This window comes from Panthera uncia (genome assembly GCF_023721935.1).
Source record: "Panthera uncia isolate 11264 chromosome D3 unlocalized genomic scaffold, Puncia_PCG_1.0 HiC_scaffold_8, whole genome shotgun sequence".
Lineage (NCBI taxonomy): Eukaryota > Metazoa > Chordata > Mammalia > Carnivora > Felidae > Panthera > Panthera uncia.
The window spans coordinates 23773778-23782189 of NW_026057586.1; the positions used below are offsets into that span (position 1 = coordinate 23773778).

Here is an 8412-nt window from a genome sequence, read left to right on the forward strand (position 1 = left end):
ACATAGCATGAACGGGGGAGGGGCAGAGAGAGAGGGAGACACAGAATCGGAAACAGGCTCCAGGCTCCGAGCCATCAGCCCAGAGCCTGACGCGGGGCTCGAACTCACGGACCGTGAAATCGTGACCTGGCTGAAGTCGGACGCTTAACCGACTGCGCCACCCAGGCGCCCCTAATTTATTTATTTTGAGAGAGAGCGAGAGAGAGAGAGTGTGTGTGTGTAAGCAGGAGAGGGGCAGAAAGGGAGGGAGAGAGAGAGAATCCCAAGCAGGATCCACACTGTTGGCCCAGGGCCCGACTCAGGGCTAGCTTTCATGAACTGTGAGATTGCGAGCTGAGCTGAAATCAAGAGTCAGACATTTAACCAACTGAGCCACCCAGGCGCCCTAGAGCATTCTGTTTTAATAGACATCCAAAGTGAAGTAGAATGTCTTTCCTTCATTATACTTGAACCAGAATTATATCGCACAGAAGAACATAGAATAAGAGGTTAGTCCAAAATGACACAACCTTCCAAAAATTATATCTGGATTTTTCTGGAAATATTTATTTCTTTTTTAAAAAACATTTATTTTGGGGCGCCTGGGTGGCTCAGTCGGTTAAGTGTCCGACTTCAGCTCAGGTCACGATCTCGCGGTCCGCGAGTTCGAGCCCTGTGTCGGGCTCTGGGCTGATGGCTCAGAGCCTGGAGCCTGCTTCCGATTCTGTGCCTCCCTCTCTCTCTGCCCCTCCCCCGTTCATGCTCTGTCTCTCTCTGTCTCAAAAATAAACATTAAAAAAATTTTTTTTTAAAACATTTATTTTGAGAGAGAGAGAGCGAGCAAGGGAGGGGCAGAGAGGGAGAGAGAGAATCCCAAGCAGGCTCCGTGCTATCAGTGCAGAGCCTGAATTGGGGCTCAATGTCACCATGAGATCATGACCTGAGCCAGAATCAAGAGTCAGATACTTAACTGACTGAGTCACCTAAGTACCCCTCAAAATATTTTTTTATCCCCAAATTTCTGGTATAATAATACATATGCTACTTTATAATACATTAAATAAAAATCTAATGGTGGGACTAATAACTAGCAATGATGAATATAAATGGTATTTCAAAGTATCTGCAACAGCTGTAAGGTGATATGAGAAATCTGTGGTTTCTGTTAATCCTGGCAGTTTGTCTTCATCCACAAACAAAATGCTAAATTCCAGTGAAGAGATAGTGAAGATAAGTATACTTTTCTCAATCCAAGTTCACCTACCACCTGTGGCTAAGAACCCTGTGTACTGGGCTGTTTTGATCTCAGTTTAGCTAAGAACTTCCTTCTATCAGTCAGCAATTTATGAGTTCAACTTCTGATACCGGGAAACGGTTTCCTGTAGCAGTTTCTTTTGTCAGATCTCCAGTTTCAAGGATATGTGGAGACATTCCCTGTCAACAGGTCTTTTGTGACTTTCAGTAAATTCTACTCCCTTTCAATTTATTGAGTGTTCCTTGGGACAGTGTTACCTGGGCTTTCCTATGGCCTGGTGAAACAAATGTGGGTTTGCCTGGTCAGCATTGCAGAGGGTGCCTTCAAGTTGAAAACTGGCCACAATTTCCAGTTGGATTTCACCAAACAGTTTGGATTTCAGCATCCAAAGTTGATAACTTAGAAAACTTCCCTTATCATCTACTATCCCTTGTTAAGAGGAATTTGTTCACGTCTTTCCTTGTGCTAGAGGCACATACTGTGAGACACATTAAGGAAGTAATTTTATTACTGACATTCTTACTCTTGGAGTAATTGCTCTAGAATATATTTTTGAAAGCCTACTATGATGACTTTTTTAAATGCATTTTACAATTTTTTTCTTGGTAGAAGAATGTATCCAAGTTCCTTTTGTGAAGAAAAATGACTTGTTCATTTTTTTAAACAAAAATACAAGAGAACAACTCTGCATCTTTATTAATTTACTTTTCAGTTAGTTCAAATCCTTGAGGTATACAGCATCACACGGATTCTGTGGCCAGTGGCTTTAGCAGGAAGGTTGCTTCAGAACTGGGCTGGGACCATCCCACTGTTTCCATGAGCACTAGCTACTTGTCTCCAGATTACTCTGGTTTTATTCAGTTCGCCACCAGGAGTCACTGTGCTGTTCTTTGCTTTGTACACACAAGCCCATCTCTTGCCTAGATAGAATCCAGTGTCATTTAGAACATAAACACCTTCAATTTTAAGAAGAGCTGTGTGCTCCCTCTGGTTCCAGAGACTCCAACTTATAGCCAGCAAAAATGGCTTTGGACCACAGCCTCCCAGACATATTTGTCATTTCACGAGTCCTGCTCCCCGCACACCTCCACAGGTTCCAAGACGGCAGAGAGAGCGATGTGTCGTATTTTTATATTTCACTCACATTTTCTGAAGAAGATATGAAAAGCAACTGTCATCCTTATGTAAGTGTGGAAAAGGAATAGAATTTTATTTCATGCCAGCTGTGAAAATAACATTCAAAAAACATTACACCAACAATGAGAAAAGGGAAATCAAACTGTTCAGTCATGAATTCAGCCCAGTGTGTACTTATTAGGGAGGAAAGGAGAAGTGAGAAGAAAATGTGAGAAGGAACATTCTCGAGCTCATTTTACTCTGTCCAAATGGGAGAGCTTGACTTGCCTCCAAGGTGTTAAGCCCTTTAACAAACAGCCTGCAGCTCTGCTCTCTCCTATGAAACCAGTCCCTTCCTTATAGCCTATAGTCTGGCTTCCTTCTCCATAACTTTATTAAAACTGTGCAAAACTTCCTCTTTTTTTTCAGTGAAATTCAAACTTTTTTTTTTTTTTTTTTTTTTTAGTCCTCAACTTCCTTATTGTTTCGGCAAAATTTGACCCAACTGGCCTTCCCTTCCTTCTTGAAGCACTTCCTTTGGCTTCTTGGGCATAATACTCCGGATCGTTGGCCTCACCTTTGCTGTCTCTTCTTCCTGCTGCCGCATTATGAAGGGTGATCCCTGAGGTTCAAAGCTAAACCAATCCACTGTGATGGTATCTGTGTCCTCTGCTGTGAATTTTCACCTTTGATCCTAGCCTTTCTTCCCCGAGCTTCCATTCACTCAGGAAACACTTTTAGAGGGCCTACTTGCTTTCAAATGAACACTTGATTAATTAATTGTCTCCACCCTGAGGGAGTGTTCAGGAGGCCGAGTGGGTAACAGGTGAAAGACTGAAGAATGAAGAGAGGTGGGAGCAGACACCTGTACAGATACTTATGTCAGTGCAATAATAGAAATGAGTATTACGGTGTATAACGGGGTTGCGGAGAAGAGACACCTACCCCATCTGGGATTGGGGTGAGGGAACTTATTCATTTTAATTCAACAAACATTCACATTCATTAAATCAACAAATAGTAGCAAGGGCCTACTATGCATCAGTAATAAAGCCAGGTACTAAGACTGTAAGAATGAGCAAGGCAGGCCTGGTCCTTGTCTTCATGGAGCCTACAGTCTTACTAAATGGGAGAAAGAGACATTAAATGGGTCATGCAATTTTATAATTGTGACAGGTGCTACTAAGAGCTAAGCACAAAATGCCAGAGAGCGTTTAATAGAGAGATCTAGTAAACTGAGAAATTGACGAGGGCTTTCCTGAGCTGACACTTAAGCTAGACTTCAATGAGGCTTGAAGCTGAGTAGAAAATAGGCAAAGTGAGGAAAGAGTAGTCAGGTATATGATGACTCAGAGGAAGGAGAATTTGCCAAAGGGCTGATTGAATTTGCCAAAGGGCTTTGCCCAAGGGCTAAGATGATGAGCTGAGAGGGGTAGGCTCACGGTTGCTACTATTTGTTGATTTGCAGGGCCTTGCCATTAAATAGTTTAGTCTTTATCTTAAAAAAAAAAAAAAAAGGCCAATAATCCAACAGTTTTTAAATTGGTAGCTGACAAGATCAAATTTCCATTCAGAAAAGGTCAGTTTGGCTACAGAGGGATAATAGACTGGAGAGGGGGCAGGAGCCAATGAGGAGAGAATCTATAGCCACGTCCTAGATGGAAGTTAGGGATGGCTTGGTCTCGGGGGCCACAACAGAGATGGGGAGAAGCAGACGTATTTGAGAAATGTGTAGGAGGCAGAAACTATGGGGCCTGGTGATTGGATGTCGGTGGTGAAGGAGAGGTATAGATAGAAACTTCACAGGAGGAGCTGCTTTTACAAGAAGGTAGAGGCACAATGGCCTAGAAGTGCTGGGATGTTGGGGGCCTAAGTGGCATGTGGCCAGGAAGCAGGACCGGGCCATTAAGGAGTCTAGTGGTAGCTGTGGCTATGACCCTGGTGCTGCCTGGAGATACCACTCTGCATGCCTCACAGCTTGCCATATCTTGTGATTTAAGTATTTTTTATCTCCATGTTGGAGAGGATTATCAGGGCAGGAGCGGTGCATCTGACCTGGGTTTGAAAGGATGAGTAGGGTTAACTCAGAGGTAGTGTGGGGGAGGAAAGCTTTTCCAGGCAGAGGGAACAGAATGGGAGAAATAGCATAGCTCAGGCAATTCAGAATTGCTAGAGTGGGCGATAGGGTGGAGAGGGGCAAGAGATGATGCTGGAGAGAAGGCAGGGCCAGACCAGGGAAGAAGTGTAGTGAGTTAGCAAACAGTTTTATTTAAGAGAGGGAGAGACGTGGCCATTTTGGGCTTTTGAGGCCATCACTTGGGCAGCTGTGTGTATGTCAGCCAAGCAAGAAGAAAACCCAGCTGAACACTGAGGAGGTTGTGGAGTGGACGGGTGGACTGAGTGAAGGCCTGAGCTGGGACAGTGGTACAGATGGAGCAGAGGGCAGGGGGGCTAAGGAGCCAGCCAACTGAGGGGGACCCCCCCCCCCAGGCTTCTGGAGAAGCTCACTGGCATAGGTGGGGCCACCAGCTGAGACAGAGAACAGAGGAGTAGAAGCAGACCGAGGAGGAAAGACAACAAGTCCAGTTTTTAGCCTGTTTAATTCAAAAGCCACAAGGGTGGAGATTTCTGGAAGGCCACTGAAGAAGCAATGCATCTGAAGTTCAGTACAGTATAGAGGTGAGCATCGGATGGGTGGGTCTGGATGTCCCTACACGCAAGTAGCCATGGCAACTGGGAAAGCTTACACCTAGAAAGCTTAGGCCACTTAGGAAGTATACTTAGTACAGTGGACCCAGGTTAGAGCCCCAGGCTGGTCATTTGTGCACCGTCTCTCAGCTCCCCATTCACCCTTCTACTGTGCTTCCAGGCTACGGCCAGCCTTCCTTGCCAGATGAATTCCCACTGACTTCTGCCAGTAGAGCCACTAAAGGGAAACAGGAAGGCATGAAGAAGGCAGAATGGACTTTCTTCCTGCTTCTAATTGTTATCGCAGTCACCCAAGTCACAAAAGTCACAGAGGACGGCCACAGTGCCAGTTTCAACCTTCTTCATTCACTCCCAGCCCCAGCCGAGGTGCCTCACTCAGACCTGCTAGCATCAGTCAGCTGAGCAGCACAGACAAGGGTCTGAGTACCACGCCACAGAGCAGGGGTTTCCGAGAACTTCTGGTCCCCAGCCTTGGTGGTGAAGGACAACCTCACCTCTTCCTTTGTTCCTCAGCCATTTGGTGCAAGTGGGAATTACTGATCCCTCTGTTACTGACTTGGGCGGAATGTTGGACCCCACCATTCCCCTTCTTATTCTTTCAGCTTTCCAGTGTTTGTGGCACCAACAATCTGTATCGAACACTCTGTCTTTGAAAGGTGGTTTTTGTTTTTCTAAATGGATACAGGGAGACCCTGAAAGGGCCTCAAAGGAGATGGGGAAGGAAGGAGAAGAAAGGCCACAAAAAGAATGGCGAGTGAGAGTGAGGACAGTGTCTCATGGAAACAGTGTAGCAGAGAGCTTCAGGAAGGAAGAAATGATAAACTTTAAAAAATGGAGGAGATGATATGATCCAGCAATACTGCTTCTGTGTAGGTATGTGAAAGAAATGAAAACAGGGTCCCAAAGAGGTATTTGTACACCTATGTCCATAGCACACAATTAGTCAAAGGTGGAAGCAACCCAGATGTCCATTAACATATGAATGGATAAACAAAATGTGGTCTGTCCATACAGTGGAATACGATTCAGCTTTAGCAAGGAAGGAAATTCAGACACATGCGACAGCATGGATGAATCTTGAGGACATTATACTCAGTGAAATAAGCTAGTCACAAAAAGACAAGAGGCATCTAGAGTAGTCAAACTCACGGAAAGTGGAAGGTGTCTTCTAGGGACAGAGGAGAATGTAGACTTGTTCAGTGGGTACAGAGGTTCAATTTTGTAAGATGGTTACCTAACAATGTGAATATACTTAACACTCTTGAACTTACCCTTAAAAATGGTTAAGACAGGGGCACCTGGGTGGCTCAGTTGAGCAGAGAGATCCAGGAAGATTAAAATTATATGTACCAATTAGGAGGGCATTTAAGCTCTATAGGAATGTAGTTTTATTAGCTAGTTGGATGTGGAAGTCAGAATCCAGTGGGTTGAGGAGCAAGTGCGAGGTAAGGATGTAGAGACTGACTCCTCTGAGAAGTTTGGACAAGCAGGGGAAGAGAAGTTGGACAAAGGCTAAGACGATGGTGAGGTCAAGGAGGTCAAGGAGGAGAGGGGGAGAAGGTTTAGAAGCTGAAAGGGGCCAGCAGAGTTGGAGAAGTGACATATGGTGCTGTGAAGAAGCAGAGTCCTGAGGGAGCAGCAGAGGCTGGGACCTGGCCTTGGGCAGAAGGGATGGCTGATTTTCTGTTGTGGGAAGACAAGCAGGGAGGAGGGGTATGTACTGATACATTTACAGATAGCAGGGCGCTGGTGAGCATACATGGTGATCTGGGGGTTTTGTCTATGAGGTAGGAGACAACAGAGAGGGGCCCTAGGCAGGGAAAGGATTGAGCGGGGTACTGAGGGCCCAGTTGACGTTGGAGATCACAGTATTCTCTGCAAGACCAAGGAATTGTTTTCTGGCAATTAGGTCAGCATGAAGGTGGATTACAACATTAAGCTAAGCTTGGGGTGTTGTCAGAGAGATGCTACAGAGGGATGGGGTGCAAGGGAATCAAAGGTGCTGGTAAGGGCAGGATCTAGAGGATCGGCCATGGAGTCTAGGGTCATTTGGGGAGATGGAGAAACCTGGAGGAAGTAATAAAAGGTTGGAAGAAAAGAAACAGATCAAGAGGCCGATGTTTCCAAAAAGTCAAAGGCATTTGTAATGGGAGTAAGAGAACTGGAAACCTGGGGGACTGGGGAGTCACAGGCAGGAAGTAGGATGTGGAGTGGAGCATTTGTCAGAGACGGTAGGATCAGCGCAATCCAGGAGGAGAAATGCACTGAAGGTCACAGGCCCGTGGAGGGACTGTGTTTATGAGTTAGGATGGAAGGCAAGACTGAGCCAGGTCAGCACAGAACATCTCCAACTGGATGGATGTCTCACTATGACTCCTATTTGTGGGTCCAAAAATCAAACCCTCTGTGAGCCACTCCTTTCAACTGCAAATGCCACATCTCTAGTGCTGGCTTCAGCAGCACACATACTAAAATTGGAATGATACAGAGATTAGCACGGCCCCTGTGCAAATGTGACACACAGATGTAAATGCCACGTCTCTAGATCCATAATGTCATGAAGAAAACATGGGACTGGGAGTTAGGACAGCTGGATTCAAATTCCACACTAGCACCTGTTAGCCAGAGACCACAGGTGGTTCTCTCAATGACTCTTATAAAACGTACCTCTGCATGGTTGTTCTAAAGTCCATATTAAATGGGCGTGTCAAAGCACCCAAGTATACAATTAGAAATCTAATAAATGCTCAATAGATAACAATGGAATCTGAATATGATTTCTTCCTTCATCCCCCGTATTGAATGTATCACCAAGACCCTTCCCTGGCCCTTATGAATTGCTGCCCCTGCTAACTGGTCACATTTTTGTCTCCCTCCTCTTCCCAGTGCTCATCATTCTTACCAATGGCCGCCTGACTTCTCTTTCAAAAACAGCATTGTTATCATATCATGCCCCTGTGTCAGGGTAGTGGAAAGAAGCAATGAACTTCAGGAACGCCTGAGTGACTCAGGCAAGTGTCTGACTCTTGATTTCGGTTCAGGTCATGACCTCACGCTGCGCTGACAGCTCTGAGCCTCCTTGGGATTCTCCCTTTCCCTCTGTGCTCATGCACATGCTCTCTTGCTCCTACCCTCTCAAAAATAAAATAGAACTTAAAAAATAAAGAGTCTAACAAGCATTTAATTCTCTCATTTTAGGTTCTTGATCTGCTGGAATCTGGGGAGGTGCAGTGTGAAACCACCACTAGTGAAAAGTCAGGATGAGTTTCAGGATGGTCCAGAATGTCTAATGGTCCAGAAAGGGACCTGGAATCTATCCCCTATCAAGATTTGTAGCCAGGACATTATTGTTA

At 45.3% G+C, this 8412-nt stretch overlaps 2 pseudogenes; one reads left to right on the forward strand and one right to left on the reverse strand.

Moving 5' to 3' along the window:
- Nucleotides 1–1951: 1951 nt before the first annotated feature.
- On the reverse strand, nt 1952–2647 carry LOC125914599 (60S ribosomal protein L35a-like; annotated as a pseudogene).
- Nucleotides 2648–7503: 4856 nt separating this feature from the next.
- LOC125914938 (uncharacterized) lies at nt 7504–7602 on the forward strand (annotated as a pseudogene).
- Nucleotides 7603–8412: the final 810 nt, after the last annotated feature.